Source organism: Schistocerca cancellata, chromosome 1 (genome assembly GCF_023864275.1).
Source record: "Schistocerca cancellata isolate TAMUIC-IGC-003103 chromosome 1, iqSchCanc2.1, whole genome shotgun sequence".
In the NCBI taxonomy this organism is placed as follows: Eukaryota; Metazoa; Arthropoda; class Insecta; order Orthoptera; family Acrididae; genus Schistocerca; species Schistocerca cancellata.
In genome coordinates this window covers 1,253,597,975-1,253,619,390 of record NC_064626.1, presented here as the reverse complement: position 1 = coordinate 1,253,619,390, position 21,416 = coordinate 1,253,597,975, and the positions used below count along the sequence as shown (strand labels likewise).

The window sequence follows — 21,416 nt, the reverse complement described above, 5'->3', positions numbered from 1 at the left end:
TCACAAACGTTATATCGGACACATTCACAGATTGAAAATAGGTTCAGTCTAGAAAACGCACCCCCCCCCCCCCACCCGTAATCCGTAGCGTCGGATTAATAAAGTTGCTACGGCAAGCGAAAATTAGCAGCAGTTCACATCAATACGTTTCAGTGTTGATGGAAATACAAGGGACAAGGCGTACGAACGCGCGTTGCGTTAATGAGAGGGCTAAGTCAGCGCGAAACTTTTTGTGATATGAATGCGTCAGCCGCATTAGCGCTTTCGGAATTTATGACTTAGTTGCTGTAATACTGGCGACGACGTGAGCAAAAATTTAATAAAAACTCCATTAAAGTGATGTTAGCAGCTGACGTGACGGTAATGGGATTACCCGGTATTGCGCCAGCCGACATTAATAAATGCTACAGGGACAGCGACTGCGCCCTGCCGCGCCGCGCCGCGCCGCGCCACGCCGGCTGTTGCCGGTACCAATTCTCGTCTCGCCCTGGAGCCGACCCCGCCCGCCGGATGCCCACTGGGACACGCCAGCCACTGCTAGGGCCCCTTCCGATGGCCGAGAGGGTGCTACCAAAGCAGGCTGTCGCAGGTGCGCATCCTGTCATGCGGTGAACACAGTTTCTTTGTAGCCGTCTCTTAAGGGGCTCCGGAACGCCCTATACTTGCAATGTTAAAATAACGCTTATAAATTACATCTTTCCTCACAAAGTATTTGAGGTAGGAAGTTGAACTTTTTACAGATTATTTATTGGAATATGGGCTACAACTTAACACAGGGATTTTACAACATTTTAGTTCAGTTATTAAAGATGATTTTTTTTTCAATTGTAATGAAAATTCACAACATTTTTTTGCAATTTTTTATTTATATATTCAAAAATATACAGTTTTTTGGAAAAAGGCTGTGTTAAATTATGCAGAAGGTACTGTGTAACATTTACTGAAAGTTTGAAACAAATATGTTTGGAAGATCCTTAGAAAACACGTAATTAGTATGAGAAAATAAAAGTTTTGGGAATCGAGCGACAAAGATTGGATTAATGGATTAACATTTTAGTGCATTCCAGGTCCATAGGATGGATTATCTTCATCCTCTGCAAACTCCTCCTCCAGCTTCCTCTTGTTCCTCCTCCTGTTTACTCTTGCTTGTATTTCTAGACTCTTTACAGCCCTGTCTGCAGCCCGATGGCGTTCCTGTCTAAAGCAAGCATCGCTCGTACCATGTTAGAATGTTATTATTTACAGTAATAACACATACCTTTGGCTTTCCAACATTTCTCCTTTTCTTAAAAGCCTTAAGAGGATTTCTAATAACTTTACTTTAACTCATTATTATACTTCAACAAAACAGAGACTCAAGAAACAGAATTAATTACGAATATTTTCGAGATAACGACAGAGTAAATAAACATGAAACAATCGACAATCACACCAGCGATATATATTGAACCATCACAGGTTAGCCACAACACATACTTTATCTCACATCACTAAAATGTACCTGATGAACACGGACGTTAATAATAACACCATTTGACGGCAGTTTAACAGCGCCACAGTGGGTCACGCCCATGTAGAACACATTTAAAAAAAAAATAAAAATAGTTGTTGTCTTCGGAATTGAATAAATTATATATCTATTAAAAGGTAATAGTCTGCAGATTCAGAAAACGCAAAAAAGTAAAAATTGAACTTTTTATGATTTTGAGCCTTTCCGGAGCCCCTTAATAAGCTCGTAAACGTAAACTCCGTCCACAGGCCCTGGCGGACCCGGCGGTACCGACCGGCCGCTGCGTCATCCTCAGGCCATAGGCGTCACCGGATACGGATATGGAGGGGCATGTGGTCAGCACACCGCTCTCCCGGCCGTATGTCAGTTTCCGAGACCGGAGCCGCTACTCCTCAATCAAGTAGCTCCTCAGTTTGCCTCACAAAATGCTCTCAACGCCTTTTTAAGAGACAGTCTTCACTCCTTCCGATCTGATCATGTACGTGTAGAAAAGTTGTGGGATGTTTTCAACGAGATAGTATCGACAGCAATTGAGAGATCTCGTTGTTGTTGTTGTTGATGTGGTCTTCAGTCCTGAGACTGGTTTGATGCAGCTCTCCATGCTACCTTATCCTGTGCAAGCTTCTTCGTCTCCCAGTACTTACTGCAACCCACATCCTTCTGAATCTGCTTAGTGTATTCATCTCTTGGTCTCCCTCTACGATTTTTACCCTCCACGATGCCCTCCAATGCTAAATTTGTGATCCCTTGATGCCTCAGAACATGTTCTACTAACCGGTCCCTTCTTTTTGTCAAGTTGTGCCACATACTTCTCTTCTCCCAAATCCGGTCAATACTTCATCATTAGTTATGTGATCTACCCATCTAATCTTTAGCATTCTTCTGTAGCACCACATTTCGAAAGCTTCTATTCTCTTCTTGTCCAAACTATTTATCGTCCACGTTTCACTTCCATACATGGCTACACTCCATACAAATACTTTCAGAAACGACTTCCTGACACTTAAATCTATACTCGATGTTAACAAATTTCTCTTCTTCAGAAACGCTTTCCTTGCCATTGCCAGTTTCCTCATAACGACGTCCTTCTGAGTAGTCCCCGCCCGGAGATCCGAATGGGGGACTATTTTACCTCCGGAATATTTTACCCAAGAGGACGCCATCTTCATTTATCCATACAGTAAAGCTGCATGCCCTCGGGAAAAATTACGACCGTAGTTTCCCCTTGCTTTCAGCCGTTCGTAGTACCGGCAAAGCAAGGCCTTTTTGGTTAATGTTGCAAGGCCAGGTCAGTCAATCATCCAGACTGTTGCCCCTGCAACTACTGAAAAGGCTGCTGCCCCTCTTCAGGAACCACACGTTTGTCTGGCCTCTCAACAGATACCCCTCCGTTGTGGTTGCACCGACGGTACGGCCATCTGTATCGCTGAGGCACGCAAGCCTCCCCACCAACGGCAAGGTCCATGGTTCCACATAAATTAATAAGTGATGGTACTGATGCCCCATGGTACACAAAACAGATCAGATCGCTGTTGCAGAAGCAACGAAAAAAATGCCAAATTTAAAAGAACGCATAATCAAGATTGGCAAAGTTTTACAGAAGTTCGTAATATGGCGCGTGCTTGAATGCGAGATGCTTTTAATAATTTCCACAACGAAATTCGGTTTCGAAATCTGGCAGAAAATCCAAAGAGATTCTGGTCATACATAAAGCACACCAGTGGCAAGACACAATCAATACCTTCACTATGCGATAACAACGGTGAAGTCACTGATTACAGTGCCACTAAAGCAGAGTTATTAAACACAGTTTTCCGAAAATCCTTCACCAAAGAAGACGAAGTAAATATTCCTGAATTCTAATCAAGAACAACTGCCAAGATGAGGAACATACAAGCACATATCCTCGATGTAACAAAGCAGCTTAAATCACTTATTTAAGGCAAGGCCTCCGTTCCAGATTGTATGCCAGTCAGGTTCCTCTGAGAGTATGCTGATTAAATAGCTCCATATTTAGCAATTATACGCAACCACTCGCTCACAGAAAGATACGTACCTAAAGACTGGAAAATTGCTCAAGTCACACCAATACCCAAAAAGGGAAGTGGGAGTAATCCGCTGAATTACAGGCCTATATAACTAACGTCGATTTGCAGTAGGGTTTTAGAAGATATACTGTATTCGAACATTAAGAAGTACATCGAAGAAAACGATTTATTGACATATGGTCAGCACGGATTGAGAAAATATCGTTCTTTTGAAACACAACAAGCTTTTTATACTCATGAAGTGCTATCGACAGGGTATGTCAAATTGACTCCTATTTTTAGATTTTCAGAAGGCTTTCGACACCGTTCCTCACAAACGTCTTCTGACTGGAATGCCTATGAGTATCGCCTCAATCGTGCGACTGGATTCGAGATTTCCTGTCAGAAAGGTCACAGTTAGTAGTAATAGACGGATGTAGATGTAGATGTAGAAGTCATCGTGTAAAACAGAAGTAATATCCGGCGTTCCCCAAGGAAGTGTTATAGGCCCTCTATTGTTCCTTATCTATATTAACGACATGGGGGACAATCTGAGTAGCCGTCTTAGATTGTTTGCAGATGATGCTGTCATTTACCGTCTTGTAAAGTAATCAGATGACCAAAACAAATTGCAAAATTATTTAGATAAGGTAGCTGTGTGTTGCGAAAAATGGCAATTGACCCTGAATAAAGAAAAGTGCGAAGTTATTCACATGAGTACTAAAAGAAATCAGCTAAATTTATATTACGCGATAAGTCACACAAATCTGAAGGCTGTAAATTCAACTAAATACTTAAGGATTACAATTACAAATAACCTAAATTGGAACGTTCACATAGATAATATTGTGGGTAGAGCAAACCAAAGACTGCGATTCATTGGCAGAACACTTAGAAGGTGCAACAGGTCTACTAAAGAGATTGCTTACACCACGCTTTTCCACCCTATTCTGGAGTATTGCTGTGCGGTGTGGGATCCGCATCGGGTGGGACTGACGGATGACATCGAAAATGTTCAAAGAAGGGCAGCTCGTTTTGTATTATCGCGAAATAGGGGAGATAGTGTCACAGACATGATACGTGAATTGGAGTGGCAATCATTAAAACAAAGGCGTTTTTCGTTGTGACGGGATCTTCTCATGAAATTTCAATCACCAGTTTTCTCCTCCGATTGCGAAAATATTTTGTTGGCACCCACCTACATAGGGAGAAGTGATCATCACGACAAAATACGAGAAATCAGGGCTTGCACGGAGAAATTTAAGTGCTCGTTTTTCCCGAGCGCCGTTCGAGAGTGGAACGGTAGAGAGACAGCATGAAGGTGGTTCATTGAACCCTCTGCCAGGTACTTAATTGTGAATATCAGAGTAATCACGTAGATGTAGACAAGGGCTGAGTGCACCCCGCTTGCCAACAGCGCTCGGCAGACCAGATGGTCACCCATCCAAGTGCTAGCCCAGCCCGACAGCGCTTAACTTCGGTTATCTGACGGGAACCTATGTTACCACTACGGCAAGGCCGTTGGCCTTCTCATAAGCTCACCAAACGAAATACTTAAAAGAGCACAATGATCGCTTTGGAGCGTTGACGTTGCGGTTGATAATGGAAGCAAGAATGAAGAAAAGACAACACACTTTCGAAGGATTTGTCGACATTGTTGATTTGACAAACACTCAGGCACAATATAGCATTTCGAGTGGTCAGTTAAATCACTCGATTTCAGTCCCACGGCAAATATCTAGGACAGTTCGGAACAGCGAGTGAAACATTACAGTCAACACCCCGGGATATGATCCTCGATGAATGGCTTCAATTGGACCTCACATACCTGTAGAATCTTGTGGCCTCACCGAAATGAGATTATTTTCAGGGCTGGAAGAGTAGCTACATGGTGTTAGAATGGTGTCGTCGGGATGACTAATTTTTTGATCAACATACTTATGAACGGCGGAGATTCAGTGAGGTGACGGCCGTCACAGGATACCTCGTGACTTCGACTTGAACCTCCTTTTGCCCTCCGTAGTGTAGCAACTATACATGTTACAGACTAAACAAGTCAATGGAAGTACCCTACAGAAATCTACATCTACATCTTCATGGTTACTCTGCAATTCACACTTAAGTGGCTGGCAGAGCGTTCATCGAACCATTTTCATACTACTTCTCTACCATTCCACTCTCGAATGGCGCGTGGGAGAAAGGAACACCTAAATCTTTCCGTTCGAGCTCTAATTTTTTTAAATTTTATTATGATGATCATTTCTCCCTACGTAGGTGGGTGTCAACAAAATATTTTCGCATTCGGAAGAGAAAATTGGTGATTGAAATTTCGTAAATAGATCTCGCCTCAGGGAAAACCGCCTTTGTTTCAGTGACTGCCACCCCAACTCCAGTATCATATCAGTGACACTAACACCCCTACTGCGCGATAACACGAAACGGGCTGCCCTTGTTTGCACTTTTTCGATGTCCTCCGCCAATCCTACCTGGTAAGGATCCCACACCGCGCAGCAGTATTCCAGCAGAGGGTGGACAAGTGTAAGGTAGGCTCTCTCTTTAGTGGATTTGTCGCATTCTCTAAGTGTTCTGCCAACAAAGCGCAGTCTTTGTTTCGCCTTCCCCACAATGTTATCTATGTGGTCTTTCCAATTTAAGTTTCTCGTAATTGTAATTCCTAGATATTTAGTCGAATTGACAGCCCTTACATTTGTGCGATTTATCGTATACCCAAAATTTATCGGATTTCTTTTAGTACCCATGTGGATGACCTCGCACTTTCCTTTGTTTCGTGCCAATTGCCACTTTTCGCACCATGCAGAAATTGTCTCTAGATCATTTTGCAATTGGAATTGATCGTTATGATTTTACCAGACGGCAAACTACAGCGTCATCTGCAAACAATCTAAGGGGGCTGCTCAGATTATCACCTAGACCATTGTGTAAATCAGGAACAGCCGCGGGCCTATGACAAGACCTTGCGGAACGCCAGATATCACTACTGTTCTACTCGATGATTTACCGTCTATCACTACTAACTGTGAGCTCTCTGAGAGTAAATCACGAATCCACTCACACAACTGAGACGATACTCCATACGCACGCAATTTGATTAATAGTCGCTTGTGAGGAATGGTATCAAAAGCCCTCTGGAAATCTAGTAATATGGAATCGATCTGAGATCCCTTGTCAACAACACTCATTACTTCATGGGAATAAACAGCTAGCTAAGTTGCACAAGAACGATATTTTATGAATCCGTGTTGGTTATGTATCAATAAGTCATTTTCTTCAAGGTGATTCATAATGTTCGAGTACAGTACATGCTCCAAAATCCTACTGCAAATTGAGGTCAGTGATATGGGTCTGTAATTCATTGGGTTACTCCTATTTGCTTTCTTGAATATTGGTGTGACCTGTACTACTTTCCAGTCTCTAGCAATAGAGGCATGCTCTCTCTATAACCGCCCATAATTCCATAAGTGTTGCCGGTTCCGGTATTTTTGGCACGAACGTATCTCTCGATTATGTCCCATAAATGTTCGATGGGTTTCATGTCGGACTATCAGGAGGCGAAATCATTCTTTCGAATTGTCCAGCATGGTCTTCAAACCAAACACAAACAATTGTGGCCGGTGACATGGTGTAATACCTTCCATAAAAATTCCACTGTTGTTTGGGAACATGAAGTCCATGAATGGCTGCAAATGGTCTAAAAGTAAGCGAACATAGCCTTCCGTGTAAACACAGTGTAGGGAAGCAGCCTACTCACACCGTATAAAATTCTCATCAGTCTTTCCATTGTGTGCCAGCCTAGTCCGCTGTAACTAGCTCTGACGTCATAAATGTTGCGCAATACTTTAAAAATCAAGTAAATAAAGTAAAATGTTTCTAGCATGTCAGGAGTAATACTAAAGTAATATGTGTTGAATGTCAGTTCGATAACTTTAACCATTTTCGAAATTTGGACGTTTTTCTGTAAAAATCATTGGCGCAACAGAAAAGAGATAGAGACTTAAAAATTTATATTTAGATTCCTTTTTCATAATTATTTAATAGAAACAGTCTTCTGGATCTCTCAAATTAAGATTTTAGTTGAAATTCATGATTTTCTGATTTTTGTCTTAAAAGTTAAGGAAGCAAGATAGATTAAGTAGGCTAATAAATAAGGCTAGGATATTTATATTTAAGTAGAATGGAGATCCGCTATAATCATAAAGATGTGAGAAGTTTCAATTGAATAACTATAAAACTATAGTGACAGCGTACCTCCAAAGGGCAAGTTCAGAGCTCATCTACTGCGTGTAGTGTAATTAAATTAATTCTCTCGCCCAAAATATTTAACTTAGCCACGTCAAACTTTTATTATGATTACTTACCTGTGTGTTGAATGCACATTTAAATTAAGAGCTTCATCGGTCATCAGCAAAAGAAGCTATGATTTATTCAATGACTTAAAGTGGTGCATTACTAGCCCAGCGGCTAGTCGGGAGAGCCGATTTGATCAGGCGTTCCCTTAGCCATCCACACCGCGGCTTTATATATAAGAACGCTGCGCGAAAGAAGAAGGCCCCAGTTCTCTCCAGACGCAGATTAGCACACCATCTGTTCCGGGAGTCGCGTCGCGACGGTATCATTGCTATAAACAGCCTCGGATGCCGTACTAAGTTACTCGGGATACGCGTAACCATGAAATCATTTTCGAGTGAAATGTTAATTTTGGGATGACTTTAATAATCTATCTTCAGTTTGCGTATGTCGTATTTTCACGTGCCGTCGCGGGACAGACATTCTACCATTATTTAGCGTGGCGTTTGATGAACATTATCATCAAATTATGGCGAGCATTCATTTAAACATTTAATTTGGACAGTTATAGTTGCATCAGCGCATTAGACTCTGAACTGCTCTGTTAGTCAGATTGTGTGGATTCTTTTCTTTTCATCTGTGACCTTCAGAATACAGAAAACATTTTTTTCACGATCGGTTTTTGATTATGAATCCCAGACAATCTCCTGATTCCTCAGAGCTATAAGCTGTAGCTATAAGTGTATTTCTCAGATGAAGTGGGCACTAGGAATTCTAATTACAGGCTTCACGTTTTGCTAATCACTTTCTGGTTGCCAAAATTGTAGTTAGAGAGCCAGTGTTGAGAACGGCAAAACAACAACATAAGTAATAGTAACATTTAAATAACAGTAATTTCTACCCGCCGCCCCACAACAGCCCACACCATTATGGAGCCACCATCTGCTTGCTCAGTCCCTTGTCGACTACATGGGACCGTGGCTTCGCGGGGTCTGCGCCACACTCGGACCCTACCATTTGCTCCTGCAGTCTGAAACCGAGACTCGTCTGATCAGGCCACGGTTTTACAGCCGCCTATGGTTCAACCGATATGGTCACGAGCCCAGGATAGGCGCTTCAGGCGATGTCGATCTGTTAGCAAAGGCACTCGCATCGGCTGGATGCTGCCATAGCCCCTTAACGCCTAATTTCGACGCACCTGTCCAACGGATGCATTCATTGTACGTCACACATTGACTTCTATGTTTATTTTACGCAGTGTTATTTGTCTGTTTGCACAGATAACTCTACGCAAACGCCACTGCTCTCATCTACATCTACATTTATACTCCGCAAGCCACCCAACGGTGTGTGGCGGAGGGCACTTTACCTGCCATTGTCATTACCTCCCTTTCCTGTTCCAGTCGCGTATGGTTCGCGGTAAGAACGACTGTCTGAAAGCCTCCGTGCGCGCTCTAATCTCTCTAATTTTACATTCGTGATCTCCTCGGGAGGTATAAGTAGGGGGAAGCAATATATTCGATACCTCGTCCAGAAACGCACCCTCTCGAAACCTGGCGAGCAAGCTACACCGCGATGCAGAGCGCCTCTCTTGCAGAGTCTGCCACTTGAGTTTGTTAAACATCTCCGTAACGCTATCACGGTTACCAAATAACCCTGTGACGAAACGCGCCGCTCTTCTTTGGATCTTCTCTATCTCCTCCGTCAACCCGATCTGGTACGGATCCCACACTGATGCGCAATACTCAAGTATAGGTCGAACGAGTGTTTTGTAAGCCACCTGTTTTGTTGATGGACTACATTTTCTAAGGACTCTCCCAATGAATCTCAACCTGGTACCCGCCTTACCAACAATTAATTTTATATGATCATTCCACTTCAAATCGTTCCGCACGCATACTCCCAGATATTTTACAGAAGTAACTGCTACCAGTGTTTGTTCCGCTATCATATAATCATACAATAAAGGATCTTTCTTTCTATGTATTCGCTATACATTACATTTGTCTATGTTAAGGGTCAGTTGCCACTCCCTGCACCAAGTGACTATCCGCTGCAGATCTTCCTGCATTTCGCTACAATTTTCTAATGCTGCAACTTCTCTGTATATTACAGCATCATCCGCGAAAAGCCGCATGGAAATTCCGACACTATCTACTAGGTTATTTATATATATTGTGAAAAGCAACGGTCCCATAACGCTCCCCTGTGGCACGCCAGAAGTTACTTTAACGTCTGTAGACGTCTCTCCATTGATAACAACATGCTGTGTTCTGTTTGCTAAAAACTCTTCAATCCAGCCACACAGCTGGTCTGATATTCCGTAGGCTCTTACTTTATCAGGCGACAGTGCGGAACTGTATCGAACGCCTTGTGGAAGTCAAGGAAAATAGCATCTACCTGGGAGCCTGTATCTAATATTTTCTGGGTCTCATGAACAAACAAAGCGAGTTGGATCTCACAGGATCGCTGTTTCCGGAATCCATGTTGATTCCTACATAGTAGATTCTGGGTTTCCAAAAACGACATGATACTCGTGCAAAAAACATGTTCTAAAATTGTACAACAGATCGACGTCAGAGATATAGGCCTATAGTTTTGCGCATCTGCTCGACGACCCTTCTTGAAGACTGGGACTACCTGTGCTCTTTTCCAATCATTTGGAACCTTCCGTTCCTCTAGAGACTTGCGGTACACGGCTGTTAGAAGGGGGGCAAGTTCTTTCGCGTACTCTGTGTAGATTCGAATTGGTATCCCGTCAGGCCCAGTGGACTTTCCTGGGCCTCTCGATCGTTAAGTGAAGGCCGTCGTCCACTGCATAATCCGTGGTGAGAGGTAATGCCTGTAATTTGCTATTATCGGCACACTGTTGACGCTGTGGATCTCGGAGTATTGAATCCAGAAACGATTTCCGAAATGGAGAGTCCCATGAGTCTAGCTCCAACTTTTCTTGTCTTATAATTCCCGTCGTGCGGCCATAATCAACTAGGAAGCCTTTTCACATGAATCACTTGAGTATAAATGACAGGTCCGACAAAGCACTGCCCTTTTATACCTTGTGTATGCGATACTGCCGCCATCTGTATATGTGCATGTCGCTCTCCCATGACTTTTTTCACCTCAGTACATGGTCCCAAAAAGGCAGTCGTAGTAATTTCTCTTCAAAGTCTTACTTATAATTAGCCAGTCTTCCTGTCCGCTGTACCCTGCACGCTTTTGGACTGTCAGTAACTATTTTTAGGGGTTGCCACGCGGTGTAAACTGTCTCGTTTTCTAACAACAGGTAGTTTGTAGAGGTTGCGATGAGCGGAGTTCATGGCTACCTATACAACAGCGCGTGGGCGAGCATCTGTTTCAGTTACCGTTATATTTCAAGTTTCATTTCGGCAGTCGTTATTGTGACACAGAATTAATTGTTTCGTGTGCTATGAGTAGAAATAATTGTAGAACAGTAAAACCTCTCACACAATAGCTGTTGTTGTGGTGCTCAGTCCAGAATCTAGTTTAATGCAGGTCTGTAAGTTTGTCCGTCCTGTGCAGGCGTTTTCATCTCTGCGTAACTATTGATATCTACATCCATTTGAACCTGTTATTTTAAAGGTAGGGCAACCGCAGGTAAAATTCTGCATAGTGAATAAAATCTTCCACAGTGACTGTTAAAACACTTTCATTAAAAGTCACTGCCGATTTCGCATCAATAGAGATGCATCTTCAGGTGATCTGTGCAAGAAATTTAAACACTATAGAATTACAATGGCGCCAGAATAGATGTGTACTATCATAAAGCGCCATATGCCAATCAGAGCTGTATACTCACAGATGTTTTTAAAGATTCATGGCCCAGCAATGTGAGTGCTTAGAGCCACGTCCTATCGCTCATCCACAAGATAGAAACAGACTCCCACTAAAAGCGGTAGTTTATGATTAAACTGAAAATTTATGTCTGACATATAATTATGCGAATTAACTAAAAATTTCACATTAACATATCATTTAATATTTAGCCTACCCATATACCTAACTGCTGCATCCCTACAGTACATTGCTTTTCTCTGTTCTAGTTTCATAAGACTAGGTTTCATTTAGATTTATTCTCAGTCGATGTAATTGCACAATAAAAAAAAAGTACCTCTTCACGGGCTACTTAGGTGGCCTCTAATACTACGGACATACGGTACGCTATCTGGTTCTAAAAACAGAGCAATATAGTTTTAAGAAAACCGTATTACTAGCTTTGTTAGAATTATTGTATCTTTCATTTTAAAGATTTTAATCGTTTTTAACCACGAATATCTTTAAAAAAGAAAACATTCTAATGACTGTATAACACGTAAAAGTGCATAAGTTAGACGCACTGTAAAGCCAACCCCCACTTTTTCTTGTCTTACGTAGCGTCAGTTCAGTCCGAAAGTCGCACTAGCATCACATCGCACACGTGACTCGTAATACCCGACTTCTCAGTATCATTTACGCAGGCGCCGTACACATTTCTATACTGTCTGTGGCATTGTAAGACATTCAGGCACTATTGTACTCATCTGTTTAAGTTACGTTAACGTGGCGTTTTTAGTTAGTTCGCATAATTAGTCTGTAGACAGAAATTTAAATAGGTTTCTATTACTTATTATAGGTGCTCCCGGCCCCAATGAGTTTAATCATAAACTACGGCGTTTAGCAAGCCAACTGTTTCTATTGTGACGACGAACGACTGGGCTAGGCTCCAAGCAATCACTTTGCGGCGTCATCTTTGTTAAAAAAACCGCGGTAGTGCACATCTTTCATTGATATAAGACACTTTGTGGCAGTAGACATCTATTCTGAAGCCCAGTAATTCTGTAATGTTTTATTTTCTTGTACAAATCACTTGAAGATGCATCTATTGATGCGAAACCGGTAGTGACTTTCTAATAAAAGTTCATATCGCGGGGGCATGGCGCATTGAACGCCGGTCCACGGACCACACGACCGTGCAACACTGGCTCTCCACCACATTCCAGGGATGATCCCTCTTTGATAGGCGATAAACATCACGTAGCATAGGGTTTCTGGTACAATTCAAGTCGGCATGATGAAGGTCCTAACATGTAAGAGGGAAGTAGAAATCTGAGCTTCTGCAACTGCCGCCATTCGGAATTGCTGCGCTGAGTGGCCGCGCGGTTTGAGGCGCCATGTCACGGATTGCGCGGCCCCTCCCGCCGAAGGTTCGAGTCCTGCCTCGGGCATGGGTGTGTGTCTTTGTGTTGTCCTTAGCGTAAGTTAGTTTCAGTAGTGTGTAAGTCTAGGGACCGATGACCTCTGCAGTTTGGTCCCTTAAGAACTCATAAACATTTGAACATTCGGGATGAAGGAGCCAGCTAATCAATTACGGTTCTCATTAATCCGGTTCGGTGGTGGGTCCATGACTTAACCATCGTACTTACATAAAGGGCAGCCACACTTGCAAGGACATTGATAAGACCGAGGCCACCTTCTCGAGAAGGAAGAGCGTGTCATAGTAGACTCTGATGATAACAACCGTGCTTGTGTAGTAGCCAAACGCTGCCTACAGTCTGTGTGTTATAACCTTTGGCATCTGTAAAATCTCTGCCAAATGCAGTAGTCGCGATGCGAGATGAGTGTTAACAAACTCTACCTATTATATCACGTCTAATGCTCGCAGGAGGTTGCCATGAACTTCTGAATGTTACATGTGTGAGGATGGTATCTGTTCTTTCGGAAATGTCCTAAAGAACAGATAACATCTTCATGTAGTGAAGGCTAACCGGCCATTGACCTCCTTCTTCTGTGCTGGATGCACAAGCATTGCCCGAATTCTTACGGGACTCGGTAAGATTATCTGCCGCGAGTAATGAGTGTAATGGGCAGAGGCACTACGAATGTAGTGAGTGGCCATTAAGTTGAGAATTTGGGTCTCACGGGGAGGGTGCAAAGGGATAAATTCCTACAGTCGCACTATCGTCTGTGCCCTCGGTGGCTCAGATGGATGCCGGCACGGTAGCTCAGCGTGTTCGGTCAGAGGGCTAACTGCCCTCTGTAATAAAAAAAACTGAGTTAATGGATCAACAACGAACTGAAACGGGTGTCTTTCAACGTCCGCCCAGAGCAGATACAACGAACGAAAACGAACAAAACGAGATTTAAAAAAAAAAAAAAGATGGATAGAGCGTCTACCATGTAAGCAGGAGATCCCGGGTTCGAGTCCCCGTCGGGACACACATTTTAAACTGTCCCTGTTGATGTAAATCAACGCCAGTCGACAGCTTATCATTACATTCTGAATGTTACTGTCACCGCCAAACCACATTTGATCCACAGAGACGAATCGAGTGAGAACACGCCGAAAGCGCGTGGCAAGAATCCGGATAAAAGCCACACTTTACATGGTCAACGGCCGATAATGTTCAGCTCCCCAGCCCATGGATGGCTTTGGGTCCGGGATAAGCAGACCTTCTACAAATTCAGGAAGCAGGAGAATTCAGGTTCTTGCTACATCTCAGTTCAGCACGAGGCCGTGATGTTGTGGAATGCGTGTTAAAAATCCAGCAGGAAAAGGTGAGGGTCGGGGACTTGTTTCTTGCTCCTCTATGAAGAGCATGTCTGAGGTCATCAGCCGTAATCGTCACTGTAAGAGTCTCCACTGCTGCCCCGTCAGGGGTTCCTGTTAATGAGTGAAAAACATTATCCATTTCTGTGGTGTCCAGGTCCTCTGCCGCATAGAAGTGTTTGCAATGGTCCACAAAGGAACCGGCGATGTCACTCTGGGGCGCAAATCGGCGTCCATCTGGCATGTCGAGGGCGTGGGCCAGCGTTCTCCGACACCGCTGCTTCTCTCCGATAACATGAGGTCGGACGGGAGGTCCACGTCATACACCATTATTCCCTCAGGATGGTTATGCGTAATTCAAATTATCTTCGCCTTAATCCGTTGAGTTTCACCCTGCCGTTGGACAGAGGGGCATGGCCTGAGAACTCGAGGAGAATCGTGAAATAATACTTCATGGAATGTTGTTGCCACTGCATTCCGTCGCGACCGCAGTTAATCATTGATCTAGATAAAGTAGACTTAGAGGACTTGAACCACCACCGGAGCGTTGAAGGATATGCTGGAAGGCGTCTCTATGAGCTGCCTGCAGTCCGGATCCTGGAGAGGGGCGACATTCTCTTCCACGTGTCTCGACCGCGCCACATCTTCCGCTGTTAGAGGTAAACACTGCAATTATACACTCCTGGAAATTGAAATAAGAACACCGTGAATTCATTGTCCCAGGAAGGGGAAACTTTATTGACACATTCCTGGGGTCAGATACATCACATGATCACACTGACAGAACCACAGGCACATAGACACAGGCAACAGAGCATGCACAATGTCGGCACTAGTACAGTGTATATCCACCTTTCGCAGCAATGCAGGCTGCTATTCTCCCATGGAGACGATCGTAGAGATGCTGGATGTAGTCCTGTGGAACGGCTTGCCATGCCATTTCCACCTGGCGCCTCAGTTGGACCAGCGTTCGTGCTGGACGTGCAGACCGCGTGAGACGACGCTTCATCCAGTCCCAAACATGCTTAATGGGGGACAGATCCGGAGATCTTGCTGGCCAGGGTAGTTGACTTACACCTTCTAGAGCACGTTGGGTGGCACGGGATACATGCGGACGTGCATTGTCCTGTTGGAACAGCAAGTTCCCTTGCCGGTCTAGGTATGGTAGAACGATGGGTTGGATGACGGTTCGGATGTACCGTGCACTATTCAGTGTCCCCTCGACGATCACCAGTGGTGTACGGCCAGTGTAGGAGATCGCTCCCCACACCATGATGCCGGGTGTTGGCCCTGTGTGCCTCGGTCGTATGCAGTCCTGATTGTGGCGCTCACCTGCACGGCGCCAAACACGCATACGACCATCATTGGCACCAAGGCAGAAGCGACTCTCATCGCTGAAGACGACACGTCTCCATTCGTCCCTCCATTCACGCCTGTCGCGACACCACTGGAGGCGGGCTGCACGATGTTGGGGCGTGAGCGGAAGACGGCCTAACGGTGTGCGGGACCGTAGCCCAGCTTCATGGAGACGGTTGCGAATGGCCTTCGCCGATACCTCAGGAGCAACAATGTCCCTAATTTGCTGGGAAGTGGCGGTGCGGTCCCCTACGGCACTGCGTAGGATCCTACGGTCTTGGCGTGCATCCGTGCGTCGCTGCGGTCCGGTCCCAGGTCGACGGGCACGTGCACCTTCCGCCGACCACTGGCGACAACATCGATGTACTGTGGAGACCTCACGCCCCACGTGTTGAGCAATTCGGCGGTACGTCCACCCGGCCTCCCGCATGCCCACTATACGCCCTCGCTCAAAGTCCGTCAACTGCACATACGGTTCACGTCCACGCTGTCGCGGCAAGCGGAGCTCCGTATGCCACGGCAAACTGGCTGACACTGACGGCGGCGGTGCACAAATGCTGCGCAGCTAGCGCCATTCGACGGCCAACACCGCGGTTCCTGGTGTGTCCGCTGTGCCGTGCGTGTGATCATTGCTTGTACAGCCCTCTCGCAGTGTCCGGAGCAAGTATGGTGGGTCTGACACACCGGTGTCAATGTGTTCTTTTTTCCATTTCCAGGAGTGTAGATGATATGGCCGGAGAAGGCTGTACACCATAACTCACTTACGAGTCGTTGGGAAACATAGACATGGTGAAGACGACTCGCTGACTCGCTGGAGACATACTATACGAAGGTCGGACCGGCTAGCCGAGCGGTCTAACCCGCTGCTTCCCGAATGGGAAGGCGTGCCGGTTCCTGGCACGAATCTGCCCGGCGGATTAGTGTCGAGGTCCGGTGTGAATGGTTTTTCGGCGGTTTTCCAACTACCTTGGCGAATGCGGGCTGGTTCCCTTATTCTGACGCAATTACACTGTGTCGGCGATTGCTGTGCAAACAGCGTTTCCACGTACGCGTACTCCATAATTATTCTACCAAGCAAACATTTGGGGTTAGACGCGTCAGGTATGAGACGTTCCCAGGGGGTCCACTGGGGGGGCCAATTGCACTATAACCCTGGGTTCGGTGTGGGGCGGCTGCTGTGTCCTGTTGTGGGGTTGTGAGCCGCTGAGGGCTGTGGTGGGCCTAAGCCTCTCCGTCGTTTCTAGGCCCCCGGTTCAATACATACATTCATACATACATACATACGTACTGTACGAATATCCTGGCGACCACCAAGCATCGACAAGCACTAGCAGCTTGAATTCCTGGCATCGGTAAAATAGGGACGTTGATTATTCAGGGAAAGCACACAAATGCAAATGCCACCAAAAGAATAATACTGTCGTAATGGCCCACAAACAACGGGGCGACCTCTTCTTAATAGAATCGCGACCGTTCCCGTCGCCAAACCATACCGATGCGAGCATAAACATTGTTGATTCGAACACTGTGGAAGATCACAGAAAGACTCGTAGCTGATGGTAGATAAGCCACTTCATCTACTTCAATGCCTTTTTTCAAAAGTATAGCTGTCCCACTTCCACTGTCAGCACACGGCGTGAGATAAGCAACATAGCCATAGATAATCGGAAAACATCTCTAGGCTAAGTTCTTGCAGGAGGGCAATGTCGAGGTCCGATGACACCAAAATTTCACGAGAAATTTTAGTTTGACAGGCGTGTCAATGGTGTTTACATTGATTGAGCAAGTCCTTTAGGCTTGTCACTGAACTGTGACTACCGGCACGATCAATGAGGCAGGAAGAGCAACAGCGTACAGGATTGTCGCTCCAGTAGGCGGTACGTTAGCAGTCGTGGGTTGCAGCTGCAGCATTCGTTGCTGTCACAAAAACTGATGTTTCTTCTTTTGTACTTTAATGGAGCATTACTATCGGTAGTTATGACGTGACGAGACGTATTTCGTTTGAGGTACTTCAACCGAGATCCACATTTAAGAAATTTTGAGCCACCTTATAATCAGAAAGAAGTCAGTCTCAAGCGAGGAAGCATCCCGGTATTCTAGCTAGCAAAAGCAAAAAAACAAAGTTTATAGAGCATCGAACAAAGTGGAACAAGATCGCAGACTTGAATTATTTGATGAAAGTTACATATCCAAAATCACGAAGAACTGGAAAGCATTATCCAGTAAAGTGCAGTCAAAATTACATTCATAAACCGAGATCATTACCCGACGCTAAGAAGACTGGATGAAGTTAAACTGTTGGGAAATAGATTTGTAGACAACTGGGAAGAATTTGATAGTTTGGAGTTTTATGTTTCGGTACTAAGTAATGATCCGATATCAACTCAAACTGGTAGGCTAACTACATCTACATCTACATCCATACTCCGCAAGCCACCTGACGGTGTGTGGCGGAGGGTACCTTGAGTACCTCTATCGGTTCTCCCTTCTATTCCAGTCTCGTATTGTTCGTGGAAAGAAGGATTGTCGGTATGCCTCTGTGTGGGCTCTAATCTCTCTGATTTTATCCTCACGGTCTCTTCGCGAGATATACGTAGGAGGGAGCAATATACTGTTTGACTCTTCGGTGAAGGTATGTTCCCGACACTTTGACAAAAGCCCGTACCGAGCTACTGAGCGTCTCTCCTGCAGAGTCTTCCACTGGAGTTTATCTATCATCTCCGTAACGCTTTCGCGATTACTAAATGATCCTGTAACGAAGCGCGCCGCTCTCCGTTGGATCTTCTCTATGTCTTGTATCAACCCTATCTGGTACGGATCCCACACTGCTGAGCAGTATTCAAGAAGTGGGCGAACAAGCGTAGTGTACCCTACTTCCTTTGTTTTCGGATTGCATTTCCTTAGGATTCTTCCAATGAATCTCAGTCTGGCATCTGCTTTACCGACGATCAACTTTATATGATCATTCCATTTTAAATCAGTCCTAATGCGTACTCCCAGATAATTTATGGTATTAACTGCTTCCAGTTGCTGACCTGCTATTTTGTAGCTAAATGATAAAGGATCTATCTTTCTGTGTATTCGCAGCACATTACACTTGTCTACATTGAGATTCAATTGCCATTCCCTGCACCATGCGTCAATTCGCTGCAGATCCTCCTGCATTTCAGTAAAATTTTCCATTGTTACAACCTCTCGATACACCACAGCATCATCTGCAAAAAGCCTCAGTGAACTTCCAATGTCATCCACCAGGTCATTTATGTATGTTGTGAATAGCAACGGTCCTACGACACTCCCCTCAAGAGGACGGTGACTGTGACTGTTTGCACGAGGAGGGAGGACTAAATGCGAAACTGTAACACATCGATATGCCGTCAACAACACGTCAACAATTTTATTTTCTTATGTGCTGGGCAACGCCCTGCAATAAATTAATAAAAAACTGAAATAAAAGTTTCAAACCAACTTACGAGAAAACAAAATTGAATTACAACGTATTTTGTTAAGTGAATTGGTTGAAAACTTATTAAGCACACTTTAAAATCAAAATGGCTTCTTGATGCAGTGGGAAATAATTTCATTCGTCACTGATTCTAGAATATAGTCTAAACACCTAGGTCCCGATTTTGACGTATTTAATTTGGATAGGAACAGAAACGATTTTTTTTGCTTCCTATGAAATTATGATCTGTGCACTAAATACGATATGAAACGGTGTTCCTCATATATTATATGGAATATTTTATATAAATTAGTCTCTACTACTACATCCAATAATGCTACTATTGCTCCTGAAATACTGTGCATCAGTATACAAGATGAAGGACGCAGGATGCATCAATACTGGTGCGATAATAAGGATTGCAGGTAAACGATAGGAATGGAGAACTGCTTGAAACCGGTCTTATGGTTGATAATTTTATGTAATATTGCTGGAGAACAGAGATCTTTACTGTCATAAAATTATTTAGAGACAGTCTTGATTGCAGCCGATTTTAACTACTGACCAGTTTCGTCCTTTTAATTACGGGTCATCATCATAGTATCTGCCACCTGACGTCTAGAATGTATAGATGCTCCGTCGCGCTGAAAGAACAAGCTCATTCTCGTTCCAGTACTGCTGGAAGCCATATGGTGCATACTCTGATGATGGCCCGTAATTAAAAGGCCGAAACCGGTCAGAAGTTGACATCGGCTGCGATCAAGAATTTTTAAAAAATAATTTAATGGTTGACGCCCGGAAGCAACAGCAACAAACAAAATCCCAACATGTGATTGGATACAGGCAGTAACAATTCGTGCGAGAGAAGGTAAACAAATAGCGGTTGAAAGGTCTTACAGCGATTCTAGACCGCAATTGTGTCCATTCGTGGACTACAATGAGACGGAACGCTGACGGAGCACAATCCCGACGGTGAATTATCACGCCGGATGGGGCGGGAGACGGTCTTTTGTCGACGCCTGCCGCGATAATGTTGACGTGTGGGCGTCGCGTAATGCGGACGATAAGCAGCCACCTGCGTCGCCGCGTTGATTTATCGCCAATTATAACTAATGGCGGGTCCCGCGCTAATAGCCATTGTGGCCTGGTGGCGGGTAATCGCGAACCGCGTTAAAAATACATCAGCTGCGGGCGAAATTCTGCAAGGATCTCATGTCCGACGAGAATTAACATGTAGACTTAGCGTAAGCCCAGCTAAAGCCTCATTACAGACGTCTTACTACGTGTAATTTCGAGAGAATGATAATTATCATTTCATACAGTTTTCTGTCAACAGATACAGACATTTATACCAGGGCTATCCACAAAGTACATTACGTTTTGGAATTAAAAATAAATAAAGTATTGGAAATTTTTTTATTGTATAGCCACACTTAAATACTACTTTTCTACATAGTTGTCATTTAAATTAAGGCACTTATCGTAGCGATGGACGAGCTTGGAAATTCCTTCGTCGTAAAATTCGGCTGCCTGCGCCTTCAACCACGTGGTTAATCAGTAACCCGGTAGAAATACGATTTTTGTGGATTTCCTGGAAAGAGGTACTACAATAAACTCTCAAAAGTATTGCCAAACTCTGCACAACCTCAGAAGAGCAATAGAAAAAAAGCGCAGGGGAAAGTTGGGCTCAAAGATCTTGCTGATTCACGACAACGCCCGGGCCCACACGGCAAATGCTACTCGTGAAGTTCTCGAATCTTTTAAGTGGGTGTTGTTTCCTCATCCGCCGTACAGTCCCGACATGGCACCGAGCGACTTCCACTTATTCCCAGCAATGAAGAAGTGGTTGGCTATGCAGCGTTTTGATGACGACGCACAGCTTCAAGAAGACGTAACCACGTGACGTGGTTGAAGGCGCAGGCGGCCGAATTTTACGACGAAGGAATTTCCAAGCTCGTCCATCGCTACGATAAGTGCCTTAATTTAAATGGCAACTATGTAGAAAAGTAGTATTGAGGTGTGGCTTTCATCTGTATATAATAAAAAAAATTTCCAATACTTTACTTATTTTTAATTCCAAAACGTAATGTACTTTGTGGATAGCCCTCGTATTTACCAGTAAGTACTATAGAGGTAAAATATATGTCAGCATCAAAACGCAAACAGATCTTGACTTCCTGAATGTTTTTGTCGTCCCGTGACAATAAGGAAAAGAAAATAAATATAGCA

General features: G+C 44.3%; 1 protein-coding gene and 1 pseudogene across 1 annotated transcript in view; both read right to left on the bottom strand.

Annotated features, from left to right (window-relative positions):
- The window catches only part of LOC126143752 (Down syndrome cell adhesion molecule-like protein Dscam2), a 726,918-nt gene that overhangs the window by 629,634 nt on the left and 75,868 nt on the right, over positions 1-21,416 (bottom strand). The gene's annotated exons all lie outside the window — the stretch shown is intronic.
- On the bottom strand, positions 4,946-5,063 carry LOC126100945 (5S ribosomal RNA; annotated as a pseudogene).